The sequence below is a fragment of the Tyto alba genome, unplaced genomic scaffold (assembly GCF_018691265.1).
Source record: "Tyto alba isolate M040663 unplaced genomic scaffold, T.alba_DEE_v4.0 Super-Scaffold_33, whole genome shotgun sequence".
NCBI classification, from domain to species: Eukaryota; Metazoa; Chordata; class Aves; order Strigiformes; family Tytonidae; genus Tyto; species Tyto alba.
In genome coordinates, this window is record NW_024881308.1 from 4,714,414 (window position 1) to 4,727,666 (window position 13,253).

At 47.6% G+C, this 13,253-nt stretch overlaps 1 pseudogene; it reads left to right on the forward strand.

Moving 5' to 3' along the window:
- The window catches only part of LOC122154162, a 60,085-nt pseudogene that overhangs the window by 17,512 nt on the left and 29,320 nt on the right, over nt 1-13,253 (forward strand).

A 13,253-nucleotide genomic window follows, 5' to 3' on the forward strand; every position in this document is an offset into this window, starting at 1 on the left:
TACCTTGATTTGGCACGCTCACCTTATCATTCTATGTCGTTTGCACAAGTCTGCTTGCAAAGGACTCATTCAATTTGCCGGTAACATTGGCTTTATTTCAAATACACCTTTCCCTGTTGCACTGCTCCTTAAATCTGGGACTCGTTTCCTCCTGTGTGGTGGATGGTTGGGCGGCTGCCCGTGGGTCCCCCGGCTGACAGCTCTGTGTGTGGGTAGTGTTGCTCAGAGGTCTCTGGTGTTGTGGTCACACCAAGAGACTGGGGCTGTGATTTAACTGCTCTCGTTACTGTGCTTGTGGAGCCCATACAGCAAAACCAGAATGAGATGATGTGTAGTGAAGAAGAAAACCTGAAGAAAGAGAGAAAGCAACACAACCCCCCGTGTTTTTAAGTAGCTGAGGCAATTGAGTGTTTATAATACCTCCCTGGGAGCCATGTCCTCTCTGTCTGCCCTTGGCTAGGGCTGGGGTGAGAAGGGGCTGATGGATGAAGTAGAAGAGCGCAGATGGTGCTTCTGGTGGGTAGAGCTCCTCTGAGAAAACCTACCAGGTCTCGGGGTGCTGGACGGGTACCCCCACAGCATTTCTAGTCTCTGGCTTCTGGGTTATTTATGCTGGGACGACCTTGTCTGGTGTCTGTGGCTGCCCTGGGCTCTGCCACTGCGGTCTCGGTCTCCTCTGCCCTGTGTTCTGCTGCTCAGACTGAAATGCTTCAGGGAGGTGGGTGCTGGTGTGCGTCGGTGCAGCGCAGTCCTGGCACCGTCCGGGGGCACCTGCAACGAGGGATGATGGTTACACCGCAAGGGGCCAGCTGAAGGGAAGGATGTGTCTCAGTACTTGAACTGCTCCTGAGTTGTCTGAGGAATTATATCAAATACTGTGCTCATGATATCAATTATATAAAGTCTTTGCTTATCAAGACTTCTGCTCCTGAGAGGGCTACCTTGAACTATGGACATGAATGAATTGCACACTAAACTTACTGCTTAATCAAGAGGGTTTTGCTTGGGTGTTTGGAGTGAGTGAAGGGCAGAATCACAAAGGCCAGTGAGAACAAGCAAGCAATTAAAGTGCAATGAAGTGAGCTGCCTTTTGAGATGGTAGGTGTTGCCGGTCACGTTTTCCAATGGGCTGGTCTTCGTTGCTTGTCTGTACGGGATGATGAGATTGATCCCTCACACTTTCCTCCTCCTTTCAGCTTTCCACCATCTTCTCATCAGACACTGCGATGGGCCCTTCCCAGCTCGGCCTCAAGATGCTGGTATAGCAGCAGGCAGCTGCGACCCAGAGGACCTGCGGTGGGACGTCGTTTCCCGCTGGGACATCCTTCACCCCCTCTCTCTCGGCAGAAGCGATGGATGCCCACGTGGACCTCCTGACGGAGCTGCAGCTGCTGGATAAGGTGCCCACGCTGGAGAGGCTGCGGGCAGCCCAGAAGCGGAGGGCTCAGCAGCTGAAGAAATGGGCACAGTATGAGAAGGAGATGCAGCATAAGAAGAGGAAGCATGAAAAGAAGAGAAATGCTGTTAACAGAAAGAAAGTGTCTTTTGAAGCCAGCGTCGCTCTGCTGGAGGCTTCTCTGAGGAACGACTTGGAGGAAGGTATGGCGCTTGTATCTGGCAATTTCTCTGGCTGCTTTGTGAGGTCCATGTAGCGCTGTGGTGTGCAGAGACATCGGTGTTGACATCCATGAACTGACTACCCTTGATGTGGCTGTTGGTCTCTAGAGTGTTGCCATCTCTGGTATAACCGGGGTCCTCAAAGCACTGTGTGTGGCACCAGCATTACCTAGATTGACATCGGAAGTGGGTGCACAAATGCCAGGATAGGGCAGGAGTTATGACTGAGATTTAGGGAGAGGGAGGCGGCTGTCATCTCTTTCCTTTTCACACTTTCTACTTACAGAAGGTGTGAAAAACTTCTTTGCCTTCTGGGTGTGCCTCTTAGTGGTTTTACAGAAGTCTGTCACAGGGATTTACATGTCAGTGTAAATCTCTTCATCTTCCCTCCTTGGGAGGATAGATTGAGGGCTACATGAATATATGAATTTTTTCCCTATTCAAAATACTGAAAAGCATGGGTTTGCTTAATGCTTCCTATAGAAAAGAACTGAAAATTGTTCATAAATTTGTTTAATTGCACCATTTCAAAGTGGATCAAAGTGCTTTGCTTTTGCTTCAAAATCTGAAGGGAGGAAAAAAAAGAAGTCTGAAAGTCAATCCCCATTAGCCTCAGCACAGCACGGGGAAAACATGTAAGCTCTGGGGAGCCAGAGCTTACTTCTCTGCAGAGAAGTAAAAACATTTATTGGTGAAGATCTGGAGCAGCCTTTGGGGTTGCTGCTCTGCCAGGTAGAAAAATTGGTGTGATCTTCCTGATCCCTTGGCATGACAGAGGCAAGGGTGATACTTGGGAAACCTGGTCAGCTTGAGTTTGCATCTCTGCTAGTTTCCAGCATCTTTTGCAATAAACAGTATACACTTGCCTGGTGTGTGGGTGAAAGGCAAGGATCTCGTCTTGTCTTGTGAGGAATCTCTCCAAGGTCGTGTCCCTGTTTCCGAGAAGGCCTTTTGGGCACTGTAACTTGTCCTTGTGTGTGTGCTTTTGGACTTGTTGGGAAATGGAGCATGTTGGTGGTGGGCAGTGGTGCCTGCCTGGGTGGTGTGTTACGAGCGTTTGCCAAGCCCTGCTATGTGTCTCTGGTTTTGTGTGCGTTTGTAGCTTCTCTCTGGGAGAGCAGACATGTGATAATGCCCTGGAAACTGCAGGCTTTTATTTGTTTCTTTCTTGCTTTAAAGGTTTAACAGTTGCTTCCAGCTCTTTGCTTCAGTGAACCTGTGTTTCTCACTCTGAGCTGTTGTAGTCTTATAGGAGAGCCCCAATGGTGAAGCCAGCTAGAGCCCTACTGTGAAATTGTGTCTGTTGGCATTGCCTGGGATGACAGATTTATGACTGTATCACCTCTGCCTGCGCTGGAAGATACTTTTCAGGGTATGGCTTTGGGTTTTGTACCCAGCTGCCCACCTGTAAGTGACAGGACACGGTGCTGGGGTGAATAACAAGCGTTTCATCCTCCTCCTCTTTGTGCAGCGACGGTGCCTGTGCTCAGTGCTTGGGCTGGAGGGTGTGATACGGCCAACAGGCCTGCAAGAGGTCCAACCTTGTAATTTTGCTTTCTGCACTTTCTGTCTTTGGATCTGGGAAGTTTGGAAGGAGGAAAGCTTCTTCATGGCCTTACAAATACCTTCTTATTTTGTGAGAGATGCACAAATGGTGGAGGTGTTTGCAAACATGGCACTGGCGGAGGGTAGTTGTGCACCCTGATGGCAGTGAGCAGGGAGGGCTGGCGAGTGTTCAGGCAGTGGCATTGACATACTGTGTCAATGGTGTCAGAGGTCCTGTGGATGATGGTCTTGCACCACGTGTGGATGTGGATACTTTGCTGTTGGGGATGCAGGAGTTGAGCTTTCAGCTCACAGCTTCACTCTTTCCCTCCTGTAAGGGAAAATCCATTGCTGCAGGTCTCTTTTGGTGCTATAATCATGTTGACCTCTTTCTGTAGGCGAGCCCAGGTAGTGGTCTTTAACCATCAGTCGGTCTTTCCGATGTGATGCTGGTTACACCAAATGTGATAAAGGCACTTCCTTGCTCAGTGGAAAATCAACCTCTCCACCCACTGGAGAGGGCAGGGGCAATATCCCTGTTGCCACAGGTGCTTCCCCTGTGTAGCTGGATTTTTCAGATGCCTCTAGTTTTAAAATTCTATTTGTTTTGTGGTCAATTAATTGAAGTCCTAAAAATAGTGTGTGGGCAGGTTCTGTCCCTGCTCTGCCCCCTCTGTGCTGTGGGACCAGTATAAATGGGAGGTGGGGACAGTCAAATCTAGATGCCAAACTGGGAAAATTCCTTATCAAGTGCCCTAAGCCAAAGTGACAGAATTCCTGGGCTTTTGGAGGTCCCGGGTGATTATTTTGATGTATGAATCACCTTGTATGAATCACCTTTTATTTCCATGGGGGAGGTGGAGGGGGAGGTGAAATATAATTGATTAAGAAGTTGAGAAGTTAGTGTGAGGTAGGTTAGAGAGCTGTGGGTGCAGCTGGCACGCGTCACCTCCAAGCTACCTCTGAGCAGGTGTGCCATTTCCATTCTTTGTTACTTCTCTGTATTTCTGTATTATTTTAACATTCTCACTTCTGAAGTGGGAGAGGGGATGGTAGTAGGCACTGTGCAATGAAATCTGGAGAAAGAAAGCGGACTTGGGTGGTGAGTTAGCTCTTTATCAGGAAGGTGTCTTGTGCTGTGGTGTAACCTTCTGATCGAGGCGGGGGGTTGAGCCCTGTAGGATGGAGTTGGTGGGGGCAAAACCCTGCCCTGCTCTTTAGGGAGCAGCCCCTTGTCCCTGAAGACCTGGACGTGCTGACTTCCCTGTCCTTTGCCTGCGCCTTGCCCAGGTGTAGCTGAAAGAGCAGTGTTCATTTTGCTTGGCTCCCATGTGCCCGATACCCCATGGGTATCTGCAGCACCTTTGCTCATCCCTGTTTCCTTCTGCCATCGATGGCGCGGCCTGCCTGGCAGAGCCACCCCGGCTTCCCACCTAACTTGTGACCTCTCTGCTCTGCAAACATGACAGCCTTGATGAAGAGGACTTCTTTCCCGTGTATGAAATCCAGGTTTGTCTGCAGCTGATGAGTCCACAGGTGACCAGGCATGTTGCAGAGTAGTTGTATCTCAGTGTGGTGGCAAAAACAGGGCTGAAGGCAAGGGCTCCTAGGGACCGCCAGCCCTGGCATGGGCAGGAGCTGCAAAGGGGTGACAGCTCGTGCCCGCGTGGTCCTTGCATCTTCTGCGACAGATCTGTCAAAGCATCCCAGGTTTAACAAACAAGCTGCTATTTAAAGCTCCTTCGGATCTCTGCTGACAGAGCCAGGGCAGGGAGCGCACCGCAAACACGCCGGTGGCAGATGTGAGCAGACAGTCACGCTGGGGAGAAGTAGGTGATGGGCAGCAACCCCAGGCTGAGGGCAGCGATCCCCTTGGGCTGCAGCATGCTGGCTGGGACCTTTGGTTTGGAAAGCTGAAACATCTACAGGCAGTTCGTGGGTGAGCTCCGAGGTGAGAGCAAGGCACTCCCAGTTGCCACACTGGACCCGCTCCACTCTCCCCTGCGGAGGAGCTGGGAAGGGCATGTTGTGGAGGGGCATCATGCACAATCACTGTTGTAAATGGAAGTACATTCAAGCGGTCACCCAGCTGTAGGCACGATCTGAGCTGGTGGCAGGGGGACAGTGCAAAGGGTAGGACACTCAGCCCATATGGAGCTTACGGGCAGCAGCAGTGTTGTATACAACCTCTGGGCTGTTGTAACGGCTGCGAAGGAGAGTTGCTTTATAATGTGATAAAATAATGCTTCATAAGCTACTGTACTAATTGCAAAGAAATTGTGAGGGCTGCTGAAGGCTGTGGCCCTTTGAGGCCATCCTGCAAGGTGATGGACTGAAACCATGGGGAAGAGGCTGGTCCCTGAATGCAGCCCCGGCTGCTGCAGAGTTGTCGTGTCCAGGTCTTTCTACATTGCTGAGCTCCTATAAAAGCAGTCCCAGAGCACGCGGAGAGGAGCTGGTGTCTGTAAATCAAAAAAAGATCCCAGAGATGGGTAAAGTGGTTGCCTGTACAGACATGCGGCACTTGCTGCCTGGAAGTTCCTTTGCACTCCCGGCACGTTGGCTGCGGGAGCTCCCACCTGTACGACAGAAGCTGGAGGGGTTTGTGTTGGCTGGGGTGTGAGCTGTGTTCCCTTCAGTGAACCAACGCAGAAATAAAGCCCTCAAAGGGCCGACTCACCTTCCAGCAACGCTGGAGGTGCCCTGGTTTCTCCTGCTGTGAGATGAGAGCTGCCTCCCCACAGGTACCCGCTGCCCCCCCGGCCGTGGCTCCGGGAAGCATCGCTGCAAAGTCCTGCAGCTCCCACCTTCTGGCACTTCATCCTGCAAGAAAAACCTCGTCAGAGCCGGGGTGCTGCATAAAACAGCATTTCTGCAGAAGTTTAACCATGCAGATCCTTATGGCTGGTGAGCCAGAAAGTGAATGAAGACTCAGGATTGATGACCTTGGGCTTGGCAGCCGGGAAAGCGGTTCCCATTAGCAGGGCAGCGGGCGCAAGTGTGGGGCTCACTGGGTCGAGCGCCGGCGTGGAGGCGATTCCCCTGAGGAGGGTATAAGTATTGCGCAGCTTGCTTGTATAAATACATCCCCCACGTTTCCCTCGATGACGACCCTTAAATCTCCTGTAAATGTGCGGCAATGACAAGTGTGACAAACCCTTTCGGGAGCCATCCCCAGGCAGCTCCTACTGCGCTCCCTTTGCACCTTTCTGGAATAAAACCAACCTTGTCATTTGCAAAGGCACTTTAAAAAGAGGCCCTAATTAGTGTCTATAAATTGCTTGCTTTAACCTTTCCGAGTTGATGTGAACTGTTCCCTTGTTACAAAAAACCTTTTATGAGGTGCCTTAATTTTCCACCCACATTATTAGTCTCCTGAAGCTTTTTGCATGGAGTTCCTGTGTCCACGTCTATGAGCAAGTGCGTTTATCTGTCTGAGACGATTTTTCTCCTGTGTTTCGTGCCCTTTGAAGGGCTCTGGAAAAAAAAAAAAAATAAAAAAATCTCTTTTATTGCCAGCAGTCTGAAGTGTTTATCTGGGTATTTGGGGAATGACTTGAGTCAGAAATTGAAAGTTTCTGTTCAATAAAAAGACATTTCTTGAGTTTTAAACTCTATAGGTGTGGAAATGAAACCCGTCCTCTTTGGGAAGCTGTGTGTAGGAGCCCTTGGCAGTGATGGACTTTGTTAATTTTGTTAATGGTGGTTGGTATGTCTTCCAAAAGCAGATTCACATATTTGGCCACATTTCACTTGGCTTTTTCATGAAATCTGGATGTGATGCCAATGGGGGGTGGCTTGCATATGGCATCTAACTAGATGGCATCTGGGAGCACAAGCAATATTGAATATGCAACTTTCTCTGTTGTCATAACAAGTAAATAATCTTTTATTTTTTTCTGTCTTCCTGGAATTTCAATCAAGTGGGAAAATGATTTCCATAACAGCTTGCAATGCCAACTTTTCTGTTTGGAAATTAACGTTGAAAGTCCATCTCAGGTTTTTCTGGGATGAGTCCCTCTCCCTCTCCGAATCTGGAGTCAAATATTGTGTACCAAACCCTTTCTTCAAACAAAAAAGTTTGATCAGAAATACTTTAAAAAAATTTTTAAATAACAAAATGAGATGTTTCCTTAACTTCAGAATGTGTTTTATAAAATATGACACCAGCTGTTGTAGAAGAGCTTTGGTTTCAGTGGGTCAAGCCTCCTTTTAATCCCTTTTAGAAGGATGGGGGTGTCTGTTCTTGGGGCGCTGGCTCTTGCATGCACTGCACATCACTGCTCACTGTTCCAAGATGTGCGAGTTGGGAAACAGACTCTTTCCATACTTACAGACCAGAAATTCTGCATCGTTTGAGTTTCTTGATGCACAGCAAGGCAAACAGCACAAGCAGTCTCTTTCCTGTGCCCCACGCAGTGAACAATTGCTTTTTTTGACTAAAACAAGTACTGAAAACGCGCACGCAAATGTGCTCTGACTGTCCTTGATGATAAATGGTGACGTAGGGATCATGGCTGGAATTTTTTGTTCAAAATTTAAACATACCCATACCCCCTCTCAACCTCTTGCAGGCCCAGCTGCTCACCCCCACCTCCGCGGGCACATCTTTCTGCTTGCCCCATGTTTTAGCAGAGCGTGCATTCTCAGCTTGCGTGATGGAAACGGATTGGTTTCACATTATTTCAGTTTCTGGCTTTTACTCGTGTGCCAGCTTCCACCATTTCTGATACCACTGAAAATATTTCTTATGTATCTTACAAATAATATTAAAAGATAATGAATAAACACTGGATTTGAACTACTTGTCCCTCCTGTAAGGACAGTCTGTTTGGATTCAGGGTGTTTTAAATTAAACGGTTTGGCCAATGACTGTTGCCAATCCCAGATTTTGTTTCTTTCTAGAAGTGGCTTAATTCACTTAATTGGCTTCTAAAATTTGGCTGCAATGTGTTTTGGAGGGGAAATTTGGAACCAGGTGTCTCCTTGGTTGCATGTACCCCTAAACACAAACTAGGCATTTCTTTGCTTTATTAGTGTTGTTGATGGTTGTTTCTTAATGCAACTGTGAGAGTTGAGTATTCCCTTTCAAAATGAGATCTGGGCAATGGGGAGTAAAGGCTGAAACTCTTTGGGTTGTGCATGCAAGGTGCAGTAGGTAGGATATGTAAGGTCACCATCTGCTCTGCAAACCCTGCCCGGCCAAATCACAGCAGGGAGAGCTCCGGGCGCTACGGCCGCCTTCGCCAGGGACGTCAGGGCTCTTGTCAGCTGAAGGCAGATTATTGATGGTACCTTAATTCAACCAGGTGCCTGGGGATGTTTGTGCATACAACCAAGTGCTAAATTGCTGGCGTTTAACCTTTCCCTTCCCTGACCTGGCCACTCTGCTTCCAATGACATGGAGGCAGCCTGTAGATTATTTTCTGCTATCTACAGGCTGCCAAATGTTGAAGCCAGAATTTCCCAATCTGAGCCTGATAATACTTGCTGATATATCGGTGACTCTTCCTAGTCAGTAACTTCCCAGCTTGGTTGTCCTTGTGATTTCCCTGGGGGATCGCTGCCTGCCACCCGCACGAGGGGGACCAAGGCATGGCAGTGCAGCGATGGCTCTGGATTTAGGTCGGCTCCAGCTCCGAAAGCAGCACACCTGGCTGCCTGCTCGGTGGGATAACGGCGTGGAAGGGCTGACAGTACTGCCTGGGCAGCTCCTCGGGGCTATGACATGGGGTTTCTTGCAGGCAATGTGTTTCTTGCCTGCCTGGCTGCCTTCCAGGTGTGTGCTGTTTCCTATGCTCCGATTAACTGTGTGTTTTGTCCCACTCCAATAATGAGAAACCAGAGAGTGTAAATAGCAGCTCAGTGGGGGACCTCTGGTATCTTCTGCGTAATAAACAGCAGCAAGCTGGAGTGAACTATCATCTGTCTTCCCACCTTGGCCGTGACCTCCGATAGCCAAGGCTAATCCAATTCTGCCAAAGGGATGTAAGACATGAGCATAATCGTTCCCGAGAGCTTGCTGGTACCTGGTGTTTTGCAGCATCATTCTGTTTTCAAGTGTATTTTGTCAAAAAACCCAACCAAAACAACCACAACCAAAAGCACAGTTCTGCAGCCAAGTATCTAACTCTTCTTTGCAAATGAATATTGATGAGGAAATTAATATTTTTGGAGGTGAAGTCTTCTTGCAGGGCTAAAGCTGACGTGGCTGCTTTACCCTGATGCAGTTGAAAACAGAGTACTTGGATATAGTTTCTGACAGGAAGAACTTGGCTGTAAGCTGTAGATTCAGGCTCTGCTTTCTGCCCCTTCTCCTGATCAAGGAGAACTTTAAAAGTGGATTAAATCTATTTTTTTTTCCAGATTTAAATTCCTGCCTTTTTGGATTCGGGCCAGCTCAGCTCAGCTGGTGTAGATTTCTTCCTCCTAGAATCATGGAAAATAGAGGTTGAGAGGGCCTCAGGAGGTCATGTAATCCACCTCCTGCCCCAAGACAGGATCAACTATATCTAAAATGCTTGCTAATGAGGTTGGAGTTAGGTGTCTTAGTGTATTTATAGGCATCTCCACAACACAAGAGCATATATACCTGTGTAAGGGGCCCTGCTTCTCATTCAGTTCTGCATATTTTTCCTACTTGCTTATGTTTATCCTCTTTCATTTTGCTTTGCATCCCATCCTTACGCTTATTGACTGCAAGTTTTCCTACTTCCGTGAAGAATGCTCTAATTCTTTCTTTAATAGCAGTTGCTATGGCAGCTGGTTTAGGCGGTGCCTTATAACCTAGTGCAGAGCTGCTTTTCATATACTTTCACTGCTTTTTTTTTTTTTTTCCTCTGGAGCCTGGCCAGAGCTTTAGGAAACCTTATCACCTGCTGCAAATGTCTTGACAAAAAATTTAAGGAAAAAAAAAAATCAGATTCTGGCACAACTATTACAAACATCTCCTAAACCTTGCCTACCCTCTAACCCATCACCCAAGGGTGCTAAATAGGCCAGGAAGCAAACTGTTTAATTCTGTCTGTTGATGCCTTTGTAATCAAGAGCCAAGATGCAATCAAGCACCCTGCACTCCTTTTAATTCGGGGAACAAGAGCCCATGTGCAGCTACTAGCAAGCGGATGCAGTTTCCACTGAGGTCCCTGAAATTTGCAACTGTTTATTGCTGAATTTGGCCTCTGGATTCCCTAGATATAGTGTGAGGTAGACTGGCTGTAAATGTTATTCATGTAGGAAACTGGCTTAGTTGCTCTGTTGTGTTTCTCACGCTCCATATGCATTTTCTATTAGTTTTCATCATCTGTCAGTTTGGCCAAGGATTTCAAGCTAGATTTCAGTTCCCCTTTTCCTGGTGGTCTCGTCTGCTCTGCCTGGCTTTGCCTTCAAAGGAGCACAGAGGAGTGGTCCCTGCTTTGAGTGTAAGACCACCAAGCTCTGAATAGCAATGGGAAACTTTCAAAGTCTCGTTTATTTTTGTGTGCTTTTACTTAGGCTGACAAGCAAAACCCTATTAGTTAAAAAAACTAATGAGCAAAAAAACCCCAAAACGGAACACCCAAGACCCACCAAACAAAAAAGAAACATTTCCCCCCCCCCCCCCCAAGGGTTACTCCTATAGTGTTCACCTCTAAAAAGGGGAGACTAGAGCAGGAATGAACCTGAAAATCACTCTCGTACTGTTCTCATAGGCTGCACCAGCCCTATTTTAACTCGGTTGGCAGCTGATGGTTTCCGCAGTAGGGAAGAGTTATCTGCACACAGCTTGTATTTTGTCCTGTGTTACACATGGAAACATCCATGTTTTGAGTGGGTGGGGGAGATTCTGGCACCTTCAAAGTATTTCCACTCTGGTCTGATTCAGAGCAGCAAAGGTTGGAGATCAAGTGCAGATACTTGCACTGTTCCGGTTGAAATGACAGGAGTGAGACACGATGGCTTGGTGTATTCAAAGTCTTTCAAACTATCCAATCTGAAGGATTCTCTGTGTCAAAACCGTCTATTTCAATCAAAGCAAAATTTTACCAGAGAATATTACTGAATTAAAACCATGAAGTCTTTGCACAGGAATGGAGCGGCTCTGCTGCACCAAGGCTTCATTGCTGCAGGACGTTACGATATGTCCAACGGTTTGGGACAAGGAAGTGACCTGGAAATCCATACGAGTTCTCAGCCTCTTGGAGTTGGAGAGGAGCAATGACCCTGCAGTAAAGGACAGGCATTTCACTCGTGTTAAGGACGTGGAGAAAAGAGCACTTTCAGCATCTGTCTACCAATGTTGGGTTCAATTCTGTGTTGTCAGAGGAGACAGGCGAGTTTCAAACTGGGGTGCTGTGATTAACCTTCTGGAGAGTCTGTCAGCTCTACAGAGACCAACCAGGTCCTAACTGAGAAACATGGGCCTGGATGACACGCAGCACTCCCATGGAGAGTGAGTTTCAACCCACTTAAGAGCTCAGACTCTTTCCATGACTCTCAAACTTTTCAGACCTGGTTTATTTTTTCACTTCAGATCATGTCAGTTTGTCTTTAATTAGCAAGGCTAGAGCAGGGCTTCTCAGGAACTTAAATGGGACTCTTCTTTTAATTAAAATTTTGGTTTGTTAGCCTGAAATAGCAAGCATGAGAAAGAACCAGAGCTCCAGCGAAGGAGGACAGTCCCCGTGGATCTGCAGTAACATCCTCCTGGCTGTCAGGCAGTTGATCACAGGGTTTTCTTTCTTCCTAAAGTCAATGCTGTCAAAACAATGATGCAAGTCCTGCATGTGATAAGAAGCTCCAATCTAGGCTGTAACCAGTCAGCTTCCAACCTGCTGCTGGATGCTGTGCCAAAACAGGTGTCTGGGTTGGTAGGTGACAGCGGGTCATGCACTGATGCTGGAAGTCCATTTTGCTTTTATTAGAAGGGCCAGTGAGTTTAAAATTTCATCTTAAAGGGCATCTAAGCAGGATTCCCTGTATGCTTTCACAGTAAATTTATTCTTCCATAACTTCAGTCATGCAATTGTGAAAAGCTATGAGCAAGCTGCTGCTTTTCCTGACCCAAATTACTCTATGTGGCAATTTTCCAGTGCTCTTTAGAGTAAGGAAAATTGTCATTTGAGTACTGGTCACCACTAAATCTGGAGTGTCGGTTCAAGTTTTGGGACAGCATTGCACTGTATCACTCAGTGCTCTGAGATTTTCCATGTGTTTAGTAACGGGAATGTTTGCAGTGTTGCTCTGTCCAGTTATCCTGAGGGGAAAAAAGAGAACAGGAAATATTTCCTGGTTCACTTACATTCAAAGACTTGCCTTCTAGCTGAATGGCAATATTTGTTGACTGACTTCCTCCTGTGAAGTTGGACTGACAGCTTGAATTGCAGCTAGAGGTGGAAGATCTGTGCCCAGAGCAGTGCAAGGGTGACAAGACAGAGGTCTGACCATCTGGCTTTTCTTGATCGTTCTCTTGGGTTTGAAAGCTTCCAGAAACATGTTGCTTATTCAGCCTTCCTCAACACGAGCACATTCTGCTACCATGAACTGAGGGCTTCTTGTGAAACCCTGAGCGTTTTGGCACAGATCTTTAAAGATATTTAGATATTTTAACTTCCACCGAAGTCAGTTTGGTTTGTCACCTAATGTATTTCTGCTCCTTAAGAATACCGAGTCCATCTGAAAAATGCTCAGCTCCTTTCTGTTGGATCCTGGTGTAAAGACCACCCAGTTAGGCACTCCTGCCCCATGGTATTAAAATATACTGACATGGCCTTTTTTCCCCCTTGGGAATTGCTCTGATCAGCACCAGGAGTTCCCAGCAGCAGTGGAAACATCTTGCCTCTTTGCTGTGGGGAGGAGTGGTTCCCTTGGGCAGCCATTACCCATTCTGGAAACCCACCCCAGTGCGTGGGCTCCCCGCCCTCCTCCTTCCCTTCCCGCAGGAAGGGGCTGTGGGTTTTCCAGCTGTGGAACAGGAAAGAAACGGGGGATCCTGTTTACGTACCCACTGAGCCCCATCTGTTTAAAACTGCTCCTTGCAACCTGCTGTTTATCGCTGCGGCACCTCATTTGCCAGCTGTCCTGTCTTTGCTCTGCCCTCTGGAAAGAGCTCC